At 40.4% G+C, this 18914-nt stretch overlaps 1 protein-coding gene across 2 annotated transcripts in view; it reads left to right on the top strand.

Annotated features, from left to right (window-relative positions):
- LOC122810865 (ras and Rab interactor 3-like) overlaps positions 1 to 18914 on the top strand; it is a 1223645-nt gene that overhangs the window by 1016686 nt on the left and 188045 nt on the right. The window lies entirely within an intron of this gene.

An 18914-nucleotide genomic window follows, 5' to 3' on the forward strand; every position in this document is an offset into this window, starting at 1 on the left:
GTACTGAAAATTACAGACACTATCCCAGGCCACTTTTTATTTGGTTAAGGATTTATTTGATTATCTATCTCTCTATCTTGGCTAGCTGTGTCTATGTACCTATTAATCTGTTTCATGTGTTAACCAGTTAAGTGAACTGGTCTCGACAACAATACTATTTTCAACCTTGACCTAGACCCTCAGGGAAATGACAAACATGCATAGTAAATAAAGAGATGCAAATAGTTATGTGCTAATGCAAACTATAAGCAAGGCAGAGTAAAGCTTACATAATGCAATATACACACAAGGCAGCATTATAGTTTATATAGATTACATAATGCAATATACACACAAGGCAGCATATAGTTTACATAATGCAATATACACACAAGGCAGCATATAGCTAGCATAGATGCATAATTTATAGTATTTGACTTGACATTACTTTTTTTTTGTAAAAATAAAGTAAAAAAAAGCACTAGCGCATTCAGACATAAATTTACATAGCTGTCAATCTAATAGGTTTTAAGCTGATATAGTTGGACTGAGTAGCTGAAATGACTTAACCTAGACCCCTTAAACAGTTGCACTTAAAATAATATTTAACAGCCAGGTGCACTTTCAGACATTTTCAGAATTCAAGCAGCTTGTCAGTAGTGTGACATTTTTGAAGTTGAACATTCCAGGTGGTCAGAGCTATTATACTAAATGCTCTCCCAGCTGCTGCTAGTGTCTAAGCTGGCCTTTGTTGTTCGCAGATATCCTAGCTTCTTAGATTGTAGCTCGTGTCTTATAAATAACTTGTTTCCAAATAGCAGATAATAGGTATCATTAAGCAGCTTGAACATTAAATTGCAGAGCACAAAGGTGGCTGTGGCATCTGCATGAAATGATTTTCTTTTTTTGTATAGTGATACAACACTGTTGCCTATGTGTTAGGTGAATAAACCTTAATAACCTGCTTTTGATAGTTTGTGTTATATGATGGCTGCAATGCTGTAATTGTTAGGGCATACACAAGTCCTGTATAAAGTACATTTACTGCATTTGCATGGCTTGTCTCCATGGTCATAAATGGGATATTTTGATAAAACCTTCTTTCAGTTAAGTACATTGCCAGTTCGTTAACAGGAAACGTTGGAGTCCAGTGATGTGCCTGAGTACTTCTCTATTTTTAGAATGATTTAATAACAGGTTTTTGTGTGTCCAAAACATCGTAGCTATATGTTTCTGAATGAGCATGGAAAAATATTGTTGCAAACCCAATTCCAGCCAATACTGAAGCAATTTTGTAGAAGTAAGTTTAACTGTGTGGAAGATTTGTGTATCCAAAGGAGCACCAGATTGTATGCAAATGGAATGCTTCTGGAAAAGCTGTGGTTATGGTGGGGTAATGGAGGCAGCTGCCCTAAGTTCAAGCTGTTAATGGGTGTGACTGGCAATGTACAAAGAATTCTGCAAACGATCCATGAACCCTGTGCTGGTTTTAGGTCTGGATCCAAAGATACCATGCTTCTCAGATCTGACTGCTGTGGTCTCTTCAACTCTAACATCAGATCACTCTAGAATCCAATCTCTGATCATGGCTGGCATACCAGAACCTGCATTTCCCCTGACCTTTTCCCAAGAGCCATCTGCTCTACATTTTTGCTCTCCATCCATCCTTTGGAAAGACATGGGCATCCTCAGTGGTGTCATCATTCAGATCCATGAGGTCCTTGAGGAGTCTTACCAAAGCCGACATGGATAAGATGATGGGGAACCACTTGGAGACACATATTCAGCTGGGGATTCTAGCCACTTCCCCTGGGGATTGCAGGACTAATGCCTGTCATTCTTAGTCTGGTTGCTCGTTCAAAGATCTGACCAAGTACAGTAGTATTGGATCTGGGTGACCCCCTGGTGGTGCCTCCATCAGAGCTGGTTCCCACTTCAAATCTAACCATGTCCTTATATTGCTCGATTTTGACCATGTTGGACCTCAATGGGTTCCTGAGCTGGGAGGGGGTTGGCACTGGTCTTCTGAATTTTAAGTTGACTCCAAGGTGCTAAGAGCCATACTTGCCTCTTGTCACTTTGGCCTGAGATAGTTCAGATCTGAGCTGGGCTGCATCCAGGGGAAACTCCTGTCAGGATCTTTGAGTCTGAGGAAGAGCTTCTTAGGACCAGCTTCAGTCTCAGCATTTAGGGCATTCAAACAGATCCTTTCCCATTCTGAGAGGGGGCTCCCTGCTTGCATCTAGATCCAACTATGAATTCCTGCTGCTTCTGGTACTTCAGTTTCAGATCACTCCCTATCCTTGGCACAGCCACATCTAATTGGGCTAAGGCAAGCCCAACCTTTGTGCTCCCTTGATGTGCCCATTGCGGAGGAACCCAGGAAACATCAATGCAAGAAGAGGCACTTGGACTCCCCTCAGGAGTCCCTCACAGAAGACACTGACCTCATTTAGAGGTGCAAGTCCCCAAAGTCTCTGTTGGAAGAGGTTTCCTTCCGAAACCTTGAAAAGCGACTGCAGAGAAATTCATAACTTCAACAAAATGCTAGTATTGAAACAACAAAGTAACTTAATTTATTGGCATCAATTCTTAAATGGTAAATACACACACACACACACACACATATATATATATATATATATATATATATATATATATATATATGTTGTTGTTGGTGTCTTTCGGCTTTTCCCGGTTGGGGTCGCCACAGTGGAACTCTGGTCCGCTAATGATTGGCAGTTGATTTTTACGTACCAAGTTGCCAGCTCTGATACAGAACCTTCAAAGAAGGTACGCCCATTCACGCATGTCTCCACACAGAAGACGCCCTAGCTGAGAATCGAACCGGACAGCGTCTTACTGTGATATATATATATTATATATATATATATATATATATATATATATATATATATATATATATATATATATATACACACACACACACACACACACACACACACACACACACACACACACACACACACACACACATCACTGGAATTCTTAATAAATATCAGTAATGCAATGAAAAATAAATCATATTTGTCACAAATTTATAATCTTTAGTTAGATTTCACATATTTAAACAATTCCCATTGGTACTACTCCTCAAAAATTAATAATGAAGACCTCTGAAGAATACAAGAAATTAATACTAAAATCTACAGATAAAACTACATCTTCATTATATTGGAAAATTTTCACTTGGAAATTCTTACAAAGAGATTTTTACACTCCTAGCACAATTACAATTATGTATAAACCAAACAGAATTAAATGCTGGAAATGTGATTCTGAAATAATAGCTGATTGGATGCATTTGTTATATGAATATGAAGTCATCTCCCCCTTATGGAAAGACATTAATAATTTCAAGCTCTATGGTCAGATAGATGCAGTATTTTTAAAGCTTTAGTTTCATTTAATGCTTGATTCCTGAGATAATTCCAAAAAATCCAAGTGCCTCTTCTTTGGTCTAGTCTTGCTATAGCCAGAAAAGTAATAACTAAAAATTGGAAAAGTAAAGTTAGCCCCTCTGGTGTTGAGTGTATTAGTATGGCAAAAATTGTTTGCAGTAGTGAACTGCATACTATAAAGAACTTCTAATATTACACAGTCATATAAATCTCGGCTTAAACTTAAAGACTTGCTTGAAAAATATTAATTGTTGTTATGTACAACTTTGATGTATTGATCACCTGTGGACTTGTATAAATAGTTATTTATTTGGTTTATTACAGATTTGTTTTAAAATCAAATAAAAAAATAAAACACAAAACCTTCCTGAATTATTGAGACAGAAGGAAGACTGGTCCATAGATGCCCCTTCCTGGTAGGAGTCAGTGCTCCTGGAGGCCATTAGGTCTGGCCCATTTCAAACCTGGTTGGTCCCTCCTGTAGATGACCTTGTTGACCTTGTGTCCCAGAGGGTGTGGAAGGAACTGGATGTAGTGGAACCCATTCACCCACAGGGATGGGGTACAGTGGCGTAATGCCATTGTGATGGCTGCAGCCACTAAGAAGGAGCTATATGGAGAGAGTTCTACTGTCCATCCCCCCGAATAGGAAGTCTCGATGTTGAACAGATTTGGCAAGTTTGTGTATGTGTATGTTTTGGTGACCATTACTTTGTGGTCACTAAACTACACGACCCACCAAATTCACTTAAAGTCTCTACGGCTATTCTACTGTCACAGCAGTGAAGTCCAAGAAGGTGCTGGAGTGCCAGTTAGCCACCATGCAGACTATATCAGATTTATCCATGCACCTTATATCAAATACTGTGGATGGAACATTTAGGGAGCAGGTACAGTCATCGCTGTCCACCCCCATGCCTGTATGGATTTATGTTTCTTTGTGGAGAATTTCAAGATGTTATTCTTAAGCACCTCCATTACTGGGCCCACACTGTTTGGTCACAAAGTTAAAAAGAGTCTTACCAGAAGTGAGTAGGAAGGCAAGACCCCTTCTGACATTGGTATCAACTTCTACACCCCTAAAAGGTCCTTCTCGCACAACCAGAAGGGTGGAGAACATCTATGGTTCTGCAAGTGCCAGAGCTTTATTTCAGACACTCCTAGAAACAAAGCCCTCCGAGGCAGTGGCAGGATACTAATGGATGCTACCCAAGAGGCCGAGGTGGTCCACAACATCAAGGGTTTTGCAGCCCTTTCTCCACCAAACCTTTACAGCACTCTGGAATGCTTGCCTGACTGTTCTGCTCTGGAGGAAGTTGGGGACATAAATCTCTGCACCTGCACACCCGAGCACGCACCACAAAAGATGCTGACAATAATTTCCAGAGGCTACATTATCCCCTTTTTTTTTCTCTCTCTCATCCCCCAATCTAAATATATGAACACCTTTGTGAAACATGCATCATTCTGGGTGGTCATGGAGCAGTCCATATTGCCTCTGCTGAAAGACAATTGGATGGGCTTGGTGGACGTCCACGAAACCTACTATAACATCAAGATAGCCAGGCAGTCAAGGAAGCTTTTACACTTCCGAGTAGTCATTATCAATTCTAGGCACTGCTGTTTGGTCTCACCACATCTCCTTTGATGTTCCACAAGTACATGGCAGTAGTAGTTGCACTACTCAGGTTGAACGGGTCTGAGTGTTCCCTTACTTAGATGACTGGCTCATCATGGGCATCTCAAAGGACTCCCTTATCTTGCTTGTCCCTGCAGATTATCATCAGCTGGGAAAAAATCTACTCTGTAGATAGTTCAGGCAATAGAATTTATAGGGTGCCACCTGCACATTACCTCTGAGCCAAGCTTCCATTATCTAGACTGTCTAACTACAGCTGTAAACTTCTCTGGTATTGCTGCACCAACATTTCTCAGCTAACTTCTTTCTCAGTCTCATTACAGCTATGGCAGCATCCATCACCCTCGCTCCTCATCTAAGTTTCTACATGAAGATCCTTCAGTGGACTCTCTTGGCCCAGTGGTCCATACTTCATCAGCTGAAGGTTTACCTGATGACACTCCTCCCAACTTGTGGATGCCACATTAAATGGTGGATAACATCTTCTCTTGTTCTTTTAGGTTGATCCTTGTGTTCCTCCCATGGGTCACAGTGACCTTAGACTCCTCTCTTCTGGGGTGGGTGCACTTTAAATGGACAACTGGTCCCAGTCTGAGGCCCAGCTTTACAGCAATGTTCTGAAGATGGTGGGCAGTCCTCCTAGCATTGTAGGCCTTTTAGGGGTGTGGTTGCTGTTCAGATGGACAATATGTCAGTCGTCTGGTACATCAACAAACAAAGCAGAACCTTTCCTATCCCTATGTCAAGAGGCCATGAGGGTTTGCCAATGGCAATGGTTTTCCCACCACTTTGTTCCTGCAATATGCATCCAAGGGAAATCCAATATTCTGGCAGACACACTGAACAGATCCATTCTTCTGCCTCATGACTGGTCTCTGAACCCATCAATGGCATTAGAGATTTTCAGCCATTGGGTCTATCCCTGCTGAAATCTTGTCTGCAGCCCCATCCAACATCAAATGCACCAGATTTTTTGCCCTATTCTTAGAGGACGGACAGTCAACAAGGGATGCCCTGGTCCCTATTTTGCCCTCAGGATGCTGTTATGCTTATCTGACGCAACTCATAATCCAAATTTCTTCAAGGCAAAAATTATCATTATCAACCCCTTTTGGCTCCATCAGGCTTGGTTCCCCTTCCTTTGGCTATATCTAGCTCATCCTTTTTGCATCCTAGATCCAACACAGGATCTGCTATCTCATCCATCACCTGGACATCAAATCCCTGTTTTTCTCCACTTCCAATAATGACCATAACTTCTAGGCATTCCTCTGATGTGGCTCACGTTCTTGTTTCCTTTCAAAAACCCTCCATCAGGAAAGTTTACAGAAGCAATTGTAAAAGGTTTTCAATTGGGACATTCTCTAAGGGACTACATCCCTTCTCAGTTCCACTTCCATTTATCTTGGATTTTTTTAGTGAACCTTTTTCATTTGGAGCTAGTTACTCCACAATCTAGGTCCAATTGGCTACTATTTCTAATTTTCATGTAGCAGAACATCATACTCATATTGGCCCCCTCAAGCCATCTAAAGCCTTCTTGAGATGGGATTTTTTTCTTTTAATCCATCCAGCTTTGGGAGATCCTGTACTTCCTTGAGACATTGCCGTGTTGTGTCAGTATCTAATTCTTCCCCCTCTTTAACCTGAAAGTGCAGTTGACTTGAAGTTCATTTCTTGGAAGATGCTTTTGTTAGTGGCTAAACCATCAGCCAGAAAGATTTCTGAATTGCAAGCACTGTTGAACAAGTTCCCATAGCAAATCTTTCACAAGAACTGGATTTCTCTCAGAATTAACCCCAATTTTCTTCCCAAGATTGCATCAGTGGCCATCTTGAAGCAGACCATGCATTCATCAGTTTTCTTCCCTGGTTATTCTAACAGAGGTGAATACCAGTTGCACTCTCTGGATGTCTACTTTTAGTTATGTTTTTATTTACATAGAATAAAAGACCTTCGAAGATCTGACCGACTTTTATTCTCCATTTTCAAATTAAAGTTGGGTTCTAGGGTTTTAAAGGTTACAGTTTACAGGTGGCTGACCAAATGTTTAGCCTTTCTTTACAAGTCCAGAGGACTGACTTTACCTCCCAAAGTGAAGGCTCACTCCACTAGCTTCTATGACTTTCCTTAACAGTGTCCCTATTGATGAAATTTGTTCAGCCACAACATGGAATACAGTTCACACCTTCATTTCTCATTATAAACTTGATCTGCAGTTAGAATAAAAGCTTCTTTTAGTTTCACTATTCTTCGTAAGATCATTCCATTGTGTGTCCCAGGCTTTATGTAGTTGGGGACTCTGTGCCACTTGTTGGGGCAGATGGAAAAGACAACATTATATATGAAAATTATCTACTTATAACACTAGATTTGTATTGTATATTTTCATATATCTCAACATCCACCCTCCTCTCCCTGATAAATTGTCACTTGTTCTTCTGGACTTCAAGTGGACTCCACTGATCTTATCTTGGGCCTTGGTGGTTATCATAATGGTTAAGACAAAAGGTACAGGCTTTGACTTTTGCATTTAGTCACTGTCTGGTTATTAGCTGCAAGTCTGCAGACTGATTAGCTAGCATTTACCTATGAACCTAATGCTTCTTTGTCAACAAGCTACTGATATACACCAGATTTTGGAGGGACTGTGAGTAGGGTAAACTTCATCTGAAGGGTTAGCATGGTGGCGGTGCCTTATGGGAAGGGAAAGAGCATGATCCTTGGAGCCAAAAATCTTGTATAAGTGCCAGACTTGGATTTGCATGGATCCAATATGCCTAGTTGTTGAGAAGTACATAAAAAGATAACGGCTTAAGTGCAAGATATTGCAACACGTTTTGGTAAATGCAGTGCATGACAACCATAGCAGTAACAATATACATAAGATATTCATTCAGCACTTTTAAAAGTCAGACAACACAACTCACCGCACTTCCTGTTAGCATGAGCAAATGCATAAGGCTGAAGAGTATGTTCAATGTACAGTGTACAACATGAGCAAAGGCCTGTGCCTCGCAGAAGGCAGTGCAGCAAAGAAATGTACAAATGCTCATCCATGGTGTCATGTCTAAATACAGGGGCTCAATGCCATACTGATAGAAATAAACCCCTCAACTGCCATTCAGTGAATCTAAGTTCATTCTGTCGAAACCGAATACTAATGGGAAGCTCCATCATCAATCATCATCATCATCAATAACCCCCTTTTCCCCATTTTTCGACATGGGGTCAGGGTGTTGTGTTTAATGTCGCTGTCTGTATCGATTCAATGCAACACTCTTGCATTCTTCGACACTCATGCCTGACTTTCACAGATCTTCTCTTACACAATCCAGCCACCTCTTTGCTGGATGCCCTCATTTCCTCTTACTTTCTTCCTGTCCGTCTCAAATCTTCTTCACCAGATTGTTCTCTGCTTTTCTGCACATGTGCCTCAGCCAAAATCTTTTTCATCAGATTGTCTTCTGCTTTTCTGCACGTGCCCACCATAATTTGGTCTCTTTGATCTTTTCTGCAATTGGATCTTCTTTGGCTTCTGCTCTGATGTCCTCATTTCTTTGTCTCACAGTGTGCATTCTACCACCCTTCTCAGGCACTTCATTTCCATCACCTCTAACTTCCTCAACTCCTTTTCCTTTACTGCCCAGGGTTATTGTACTGTAAAGTAGTACTGGTCACACCACAGTTTTGTATACCTTACCTTTCAGCTTCTTTGGCATGATTTTGTCATATACTACACCTAACACTGTATGCCAGTTGGCTGGAGTCCCTCTGATTATAGAATTTGATCTGTTCATTCAGACTTCCCTTCTCATCAGCCATGTCTCTCAGATACTTGAAGCTATTAACCTGTTCCACTTTCTTCTCTTCTACCTCAATTCTCAGCTTCTTCTGATTTTCCCAATTTGCTGCCATTACCACTGTCTCATCTGTTCTTAGTTTCATCCCATGTGCCTTCATTTTTGCATTCCATTCCTCTACCCTTTGCTGAAGTTCTTGCTCAAATTCTGCCTGTAATGCCACATCGTCTGCATACAGTAACTTTGTTGATATGTCCCCCCCCCTGACCTGTTTGCTAATGTAGTCCATCACCAGTATGAACAGCAGTGGACTCAAAGTTGAATCCTGGTGCACACCCACTCACACTGGGAACCCCTCTGTGAGATTGACCACTGTTCGTACTTGAGTCATTGGGTCCGTGTACATAGCCTGCACTAATTATACTAAGGTTTTGAGGACTTGAAGCACCACAGTACTGCCCAAATCAGCTTTCTTGAGACCTTGTCATAGGCTTTCTTTAAGTCTAGGAATGCTCAGTTGGACTTTTTCATCGTCTCTAGCTTCTTCTCAACTGTCTGTCTCACTGCAAACATTGGGTTTGTTGTGCTGCATCCTGATCTGAATCCAAACTGCTCATCTCCCATCTTGCTCCACTGCCCTTTCATCTCATCACTTGGATACATAGGATGTCCATCTTCCTCTGTACCATGATGTCATCCATTTCCAAGCTCCTTCCTGTCAGTGAACCTTCATTGAGTATAGCAATTCTTAGTTCTTGTTTGGCAGATTGATTGGCTTTAAGTCCAGCTTTTGCTCAACAGAGCTATCCCAGGTTACCCAGGCTGGGCAACTGGACACCAGCCAATAACTTATTGACTCAGGGCTGCTGGACTTTATAGCGGTCACACACTGGCCAATAGGGACACATATACCTCTCCCCACTAGTAGCATGGATCCCTGGCATAGGTCAGAGTAGGCCAAGTCCTCAACCCATTTATCACCGGCAAATGCCCATGTCTGTTGATGAAATTAGTCAACATGACCCAATCACCTAGACCAGGGGTGTCCAACCTCTTTGCTTGCCAGGGCCGCACTGAGTGAACAGAAATGGTCTTGGGGCCGCATATAAAATATATCATATAGTTAACTCTTTTGCTGCTGTGGGAGACCAAAGTCGACCTCCTAGCTGTACTGTAGGTGTATTTGAACAATGAATAAATGTAATAAATGCCTAATATTTGCCTTAAAATTCTAATTCTCTTTCTAATTCTAATTCTGTAATCTAACAGTTAACTCTAACATCTTAGTTTATTTGCAAAAAAAGTATATATATTAAAATATATTCACTACAGCACTAGCATTTCTCACTGGGAAAACCACTCCAGCAGTCCAACTACGTAAAATGTCAACATTAGCAGTCCTACAACACTATAATCCACAAAAATAAGCCAACAAATTTGCAATAAAGTAGAGAATTCACATTACTGACTTAATAAAACAATGCTGAATAAACTAGAAGAGGGTCTCACCCAAAGAAATAACTGGTGCCAGAAACATGGCTTCAGGCTAAGTGCCAAAAAAATGCTTCATCATCCCCTTTGAGGAGAGTGATGTCCCCACAAATTTTCACATTAATAATAATGTTGTAAGCACACCATCAGTCGTGAGGTGCTTGGACACCCAGGTTGATAGAAACCTGACTTTTGACCACCACATTGTCTCCGTTGTACGGAAGGCTTTTTACATGGCCCACTTCATTAGTAAGGGTATCTCATCCAGAGACAAGGAGGTCATAACATCCCTGTATTCTTCCTTTACAAGAGCCATTATTGAGTGCAATACCCCTTTTGGCATGTGTCTCAGCAAAACACCCTGACAAAAGAAAGACTACAACCATTTCTGACAAAAAAGGTCAAAGGACTAAGTTCACTTAGTTATCCAAACAGGCTAAAAAGCTTCTTGCTTTCCTCTGTCTCTCACTGACCCCTATAAATTTCATCACTGGCTTCCTTTCCAGGCTAAGAAAGATCCTGCCTTAAGAGACTTCCTCTACCTCAGAAATACTGGTTATATTTAAAACGCTCACTACAAAGATCACAGCCTTCATTGCAACATAAACAAGCCACTTTGTATGGACAGATTCTAGACACAAAAACCTTCCACGTCTGTAAAAAGCTCCTCTCATTATCAAACAATGTTGTTCAGCAACACGACAACTGGATAGCTGGATGGACAGCCATAAATGTACTCCTTGAGTAAGTAGCATAGCCTTCATCAAATCAGATGGAAAATCCACATACTAACCTTTCCTAGCTGGATGGCTAAGATCTAATATTGGTTATTCAAGTCTAATTGCCCAACAAGATGGGCCTATTTAACCAAGAATTCCATTTGCAAAAATATATTCAGTATACATATTAAATCTCTCTCTCTCTCTTACACACACACACACACACACACACACACACACACACACACACACACACACACACACACACACACACACACACACACACAAGGAGCCCCTACTTGTAAAATAGGCAACTTCAGTAATCAAATGACACACTTATTGAATGAAATTGTCTGGAAGTCAAAATATCTGAAAAAAATATAATAGAGATGGATTCATCCATGATATTTCCCACCACCAAAAGGACCATCTATAAATCAACAAACAACTGCTCAGCAAAAAGTAAATCAGTAAGAAATCCATAAACTCTCTAAGATCATACTACATACTGGAGTAAACATATAACTTCAACCTAATCTAAAGCCATTTGACATTCAGACATTTTAATTTGTGCAGAAGTTATTCACAGACTTACAGTTTACTGAGCTGCAATGCTGACCTTCGCTTTTGGAAAAAAAAAAAAAAAACAAATTCCCAGACTTTAATAGCTCAAAGTGCAGAGAGGATTATTTTTATTTATTATGCATTTATTTATTTTTGGAAAACATCTTTAAAACTATTACATTAATTATGCACCCAGAAACACAGAAAAGTTACTGTGATAAGTAAACCACAGACTGCTACAAGAAATCAAAGTCACATTAGGACTCTATGCTTACATCTGAACCAATGAAGCATACCTGTCAATTCCAAAAGAATTAAAGTAGCTTAATAAGAAAGTCAGGGGCGGCCCGTGCTATCGGACTGCCGGACTGCAGCCCCCTCAGAATGAAATAAAAATAGAAAAAAAAACATTTTTAAAATTTTCGCGCATGCGCAGTAGTCCCGACTACTGCGCATCTATGCGCATGCTCCAGGCAGTCCGGCAGGACCCATAGGGAACACATGGAGACGTCTGTGCACTTGTAAAGTGCACAGACTCGCTGGGATGATGTATCGGGGCCGGACTGCAACAGCAGCAGTCAGAACAGTCTCGTCGGGAGGTTTGCTTTCAGGGATCTCACGGGTCTTCAGAGTATTGCGCGGGCAGGATGTATGGATATTATGGAGAAGGAGAACGGACAGGTAAGTGTATGGTGCTTTTTACATTTACAATGTATGGGACTTGCTTTTATACTTTGTGTATGGTACTTGCTTTTACTTTGTGTATTGTATGGGACTTGGTACTGCTTTTACTTTGTGTATTGTATGGGACTTGGAACTGCTTTTAGTGTGTGTATTGTATGGGACTTGGTACTGCTTTTAGTGTGTGTATTGTATGGGACTTGGTACTGCTTTTAGTGTGTGTATTGTATGGGACTTGGTACTGCTTTTAGTGTGTGTATTGTATGGGACTTGGTACTGCTTTTAGTGTGTGTATTGTATGGGACTTGGTACTGCTTTTAGTGTGTGTATTGTATGGGACTTGGTACTGCTTTTAGTGTGTGTATTGTATGGGACTTGGTACTGCTTTTAGTGTGTGTATTGTATGGGACTTGGTACTGCTTTTAGTGTGTGTATTGTATGGGACTTGGTACTGCTTTTAGTGTGTGTGTGTGTGTGTGTGTAAATGCCCCAGGTGCTCATGGTGGTGAGGTAGGGAATACCTCAGGCTTGAACCCTGTACCCTGTATGCAGGTGTTAAAGACTTGAGTTCCCTACCCACCACCATTTGTAAAAAAATTGCAGATTTTTGCCTCATATTTGATCTGATCTGTTCCTCATAATATCTGTGGTTTGTAAATGTTGCAATGCTTGATATTTGATGGTGTAGTAGTAGCATTGTTGCCTCACAGCTGCAGGTTCTCAGGTTTGATTCTTGGCTGGGGTTCCTTCTTTGTGGGGTCTGTATCTTCTCCCTGTGTTTGTGTGGGTTTGCTTTTGTGTCCTCCCATGTTACAAAGACATGTCTGCATTATTTCTTCCTGGGCCTCTGCTGAAAATTGTTTTTTTGTTCCAAGTCAGACTGTCCTGATTAACAAATGTTAAATAAAATTGACAGGCATTTATTTGAATTTCAGACTTCAGGTTTCTGAATGTTTAATTCCTTGCATATTTGATGGTGCAGTGGTAGTATTGTTTCCTCACAGCTATAGGTTTTCTGGTTTGATTCTTGGTTGGGGTGGAGTCTGCATCTCCTCCCTGTGTTTGTGTGGATTTGCTCTGGTGCCCTGCCATTTTACAAAGACGTGTCTGCAGTATTAATCCCTGCGTCTCTGCTGAAAATTGTTTTTGTTCTGTCCACGGTAAAATTGACAGGCATTTGAATTTCAGACTTCAGGTTTCTGAATGTTTAATTTCTTGCATATTTGATGGTGCAGTGGTAGTATTGTTTCCTCACAGCTATAGGTTTCTGGTTTGATTCTTGGTTGGGGTGGCTTCTGTGTGGAGTCTGCATCTCCTCCCTGTGTTTGTGTGGATTTGCTCTGGTGCCCTGCCATTTTACAAAGACGTGTCTGCAGTATTAATTCCTGCGTCTCTGCTGAAAATTGTTTTTGTTCTGTCCGCAGTAAAATTGACAGGCATTTGAATTTCAGACTTCAGGTTTCTGAATGTTTAATTCTTTGCATATTTGATGGTGCAGTGGTAGTATTGTTGCCTCACAGCTATAGGTTTTCTGGTTTGATTCTTGGTTGGGGTGGCTTCTGTGCGGAGTCTGCATCTCCTCCCTGTGTTTGTATGGATTTGCTCTGGTGCCCTGCCATTTTACAAAGACGTGTCTGCAGTATTAATCCCTGCGTCTCTGCTGAAAATTGTTTTTGTTCTGTCCGCAGTAAAATTGACAGGCATTTGAATTTCAGACTTCAGGTTTCTGAATGTTTAATTTCTTGCATATTTGATGGTGCAGTGGTAGTATTGTTGCCTCACAGCTATAGGTTTTCTGGTTTGATTCTTGGTTGGGGTGGCTTCTGTGTGGAGTCTGCATCTCCTCCCTGTGTTTGCGTGGATTTGCTCTGGAGCCCTGCCATTTTACAAAGACGTGTCTGCAGTATTAATCCCTGTGTCTCTGCTGAAAATTGTTTTTGTTCTGTCCGCAGTAAAATTGACAGGCATTTGAATTTCAGACTTCAGGTTTCTGAATGTTTAATTCCTTGCATATTTGATGGTGCAGTGGTAGTATTGTTGACTCACAGCTACAGGTTTTCTGGTTTGATTCTTGGTTGGGGTGGCTTCTGTGTGGAGTCTGCATCTCCTCCCTGTGTTTGTGTGGATTTGCTCTGGTGCCCTGCCATTTTACAAAGACGTGTCTGCAGTATTAATCCCTGTGTCTCTGCTGAAAATTGTTTTTGTTCTGTCCGCAGTAAAATTGACAGGCATTTGAATTTCAGACTTCAGGTTTCTGAATGTTTAATTCCTTGCATATTTGATGGTGCAGTGGAAGTATTGTTGCCTCACAGCTATAGGTTTTCTGGTTCGATTCTTGGTTGGGGTGGCTTCTGTGTGGAGTCTGCATCTCCTCCCTGTGTTTGTGTGGATTTGCTCTGGTGCCCTGCCATTTCACAAAGACGTGTCTGCAGTATTAATCCCTGTGTCTCTGCTGAAAAATGTTTTTGTTCTGTCCGCAGTAAAATTGACAGGCATTTGAATTTCAGACTTCAGGTTTCTGAATGTTTAATTCCTTGCATATTTGATGGTGCAGTGGTAGTATTGTTGCCTCACAGCTATAGGATTTCTGGTTTGATTCTTGGTTGGGGTGGCTTCTGTGTGGAGTCTGCATCTCCTCCCTGTGTTTGTGTGGATTTGCTCTGGTGCCCTGCCGTTTTACAAAGACGTGTCTGCAGTATTATTCCCTGCGTCTCTGCTGAAAATTGTTTTTGTTCTGTCCGCAGTAAAATTGACAGGCATTTGAATTTCAGATTTCAGGTTTCTGAATGTTTAATTCCTTGCATATTTGATGGTGCAGTGGTAGTATTGTTGCCTCACAGCTATAGGTTTTCTGGTTTGATTCTTGGTTGGGGTGGCTTCTGTGTGGAGTCTGCATCTCCTCCCTGTGTTTGTGTGGATTTGCTCTGGTGCCCTGCCATTTTACAAAGACGTGTCTGCAGTATTAATCCCTGCGTCTCTGCTGAAAATTGTTTTTGTTCTGTCCGCAGTAAAATTGACAGGCATTTGAATTTCAGACTTCAGGTTTCTGAATGTTTAATTCCTTGCATATTTGATGGTGCAGTGGTAATATTGTTGCCTCACAGCTATAGGTTTTCTGGTTTAATTCTTGGTTGGGGTGGCTTCTGTGTGGAGTCTGCATCTCCTCCCTGTGTTTGTGTGGATTTGCTCTGGTGCCCTGCCATTTTACAAAGACGTGTCTGCAGTATTAATCCCTGTGTCTCTGCTGAAAATTGTTTTTGTTCTGTCCGTAGTAAAATTGACAGGCATTTGAATTTCAGACTTCAGGTTTCTGAATGTTTAATTCCTTGCATATTTGATGGTGCAGTGGTAGTATTGTTGCCTCACAGCTATAGGTTTTCTGGTTTGATTCTTGGTTGGGGTGGCTTCTGTGTGGAGTCTGCATCTCCTCCCTGTGTTTGTGTGGATTTGCTCTGGTGCCCTGCCATTTTACAAAGACGTGTCTGCAGTATTAATCCCTGCGTCTCTGCTGAAAAATGTTTTTGTTCTGTCCGCAGCAAAATTGACAGGCATTTGAATTTCAGACTTCAGGTTTCTGAATGTTTAATTCCTTGCATATTTGATGGTGCAGTGGTAGTATTGTTGCCTCACAGCTATAGGTTTTCTGGTTTGATTCTTGATTGGGGTGACTTTTGTGTGGAGTCTGCATCTCCTCCCTGTGTTTGTGTGGATTTGCTCTGGTGCCCTGCCATTTTACAAAGACGTGTCTGCAGTATTATTCCATGCGTCTCTGCTGAAAATTGTTTTTGTTCTGTCCGCAGTAAAATTGACAGGCATTTGAATTTCAGACTTCAGGTTTCTGAATGTTTAATTCCTTGCATATTTGATGGTGCAGTGGTAGTATTGTTGCCTCACAGCTATAGGTTTTCTGGTTTGATTCTTGGTTGGGGTGGCTTCTGTGTGGAGTCTGCATCTCCTCCCTGTGTTTGTGTGGATTTGCTCTGGTGCCCTGCCATTTTACAAAGACGTGTCTACAGTATTAATCCCTACGTCTCTGCTGAAAATTGTTTTTGTTCTGTCCGCAGTAAAATTGACCGGCATTTGAAATTCAAACTTCATGTTCTTCAGAATACATAGTAGCACAACCTTTTTTTCTAGCAATTTTCTAAGTTTATAAGATGAATATTTTAAATTTGTCCCTATTTTTGGGACTGTATTCCCCCATTATTGGCTTCGTCCAGGTTTTTGTGCTAAGGTTGACAGCTATGGCAAGAACTGAATTCACTGAATATGTTTGATGGCTGTATTCCCTCATTACTGGGTTTGTCCAGGTGTTTTGTACTAAGAGGTTGACAGCTATGGTGAGAACTGAATTCACTAAATGATAGCCATTTAAGTTTCAGTCTTCCTCTCTTTTTCAAAGCAGCTGATGTGGCGTAGTGGTATGTTACTCTGATTGTTTTTTGCTCAGGGACCTTGGCAGTAAAATGTATGGTGGCAACACAACATTTTATTCTAGCAACATTCCAAGATTATACAAGCAATGTTTAATGTGTCCCTGGTTTTTGGGCTTTTGGCCCCCCCCCCAATACATTTTGGCTTTTTCCAGTTTTCTTGAGCTGCAAAGTTGAGATGCAGTTGAGTATTGAGTAGATTTTACAAGGAGCTGAGAGCTGCAGGGGAATAGAAGTTTAGTGCTTTGCCTAGTTAATACTATAGCACAACAGGTTGTGTACTTGCTTTTGATGCAGAAGGCTGTGGGTTCTACTCCCACAAGGGGTGGATGCTGCCGTACTGAGAATGTTCTCCTTGGTGAAGATATTAACTATGAGTCTGTTATCAGTTTGCCATCCATTTCCTCTTGCAATATTATGACTAGCTTATCATTTTTTAATGTAATATAGGCAATTTATTCCTGAGGTTCAACAGACACTTTATTTTTCGATGAAACCATGAAATATAAAGGTGATTGCTAGCAGCAACCGCTTCATTAGTTACAGATTTCTTTAATGTGGAATTATTTAGATGACTTACTTCAGAGATTGTGCATATTTACTGATAATGGACTGTAGAATTGTGCATATTTACTGACAAAGGTGGACTGTAGAATTGTGCATATTTACTGATAATGGTGGACTGTAGAATTGTGCATATTTACTAATAATGGTGGACTGTGGAATTGTGCATATTTACTAATAATGATGGACTGTAGAATTGTGTATATTTACTAATAATGGTGGACTGTGGAAGTCTGAGTAGACTTTTTTATGATAAATGTTCTCAATTGGGCAGTTTTGCCATTATGGGTGCATATGGTTTGTTTCATTGCTTACTGGAAAAATGTTCAAAACAAATTTAAAACACCCTCTAACAAGTGTACTGTATTGTACAAGGAATATAATTTTAGTACAATGAGGAAGGTGTATCAAAGAGCACATGTATGTTTCATATGCAAGGGGCCTATGATTTGAAAACAGCCCAAAATTAATCTTTATCTGCCACTGGCAAAATGTATTTTCTTTGAATGTGGGTTTCAATGCTGTTTCAATGAATGTGAGTTTCAAGGGCAGAGAAGTTTTAATGCTAAGTTTTCATTGTGATACTGCATTGCTTTGTTTAGCAGATGACTTAGTGTTTGTGCTGTAAAATACAAAATAAAACTTTCAAATGAAGTCCAACTTATCATAGAAGTAAAGCAGTATGCACATTAGTGTTTATGGTAAATGGAGTGAAATAGCCAAGTAATGGTTCATTGGAATGGCTGCAGAGGCTCCATTCAACCATTATTTTGTCAGGGGGGAAGGGCAGCAAACTCAGACAGGCCCAGCTGAACTATACCTCCCAACTGTCCAGATTTTCAAAGAATGAATAGATTTTTGCTTCTTATTTTTGGTTTGTTCTTCATAAAATTTGTAGTTTTCTGGCAAATCATTTAGGAATTAAGTCACTAAATAATAAGTTTCAGACTTCATAACCTTCAGAAAAATGCATGTTAAAGTAAGAGCTGTTCTATCAACTGTCTCAATTTATACAAGAGCAATTTTTAGTGCTGTTTATATGTGCCCCCAATATATTTGGCCTTGTTCAGATTTACTGCATTAACAGGTTGAGAGGTACATGCAAATAAATTGCTTTATAGAATTAGGCATAGCCAACCTCTCAACTGTCCCCAATTTTTGGCTCAAAATGTTGCTCTTCCCCCTAATAATCCCTCCGCAAAATAACAATTTTGGAAGAAAACATGGAGGGTTTACAATTAAGAAATAACTGTAATAATCAAAGTTATAGATTACTTGAAATGCATGTAGATTCTTTTATTTTGTCAGCTGCTCAAGGTAGCAGTACTAATATTAAAGTGTCCCTTCTTTGGCAGGTAGCAGCTGTATTGTGTGTCTATTTTATATTTTGCATCACATTTTTGGTCCATTTTCATAAAGTTGTGTTTTTGGCAAATTAGTGACAAATCACTAAAGACTGAAGTTAGAAAATGACAGACATTTGAGTTTCAGATTTTATACCCTTCAGAAAATTCATACTAATGCAAGACCTATTCTATTATCTTTCTAAGTTTATTAGAGCAATATTTAAAAATTGTCCTTATTTTTGGGCCTTTGTCCCACTTCTGTGTATGGCTTTG

Source organism: Protopterus annectens, chromosome 1.part0 (genome assembly GCF_019279795.1).
Source record: "Protopterus annectens isolate FY-2018-M chromosome 1.part0, PAN1.0, whole genome shotgun sequence".
NCBI classification, from domain to species: Eukaryota; Metazoa; Chordata; order Ceratodontiformes; family Protopteridae; genus Protopterus; species Protopterus annectens.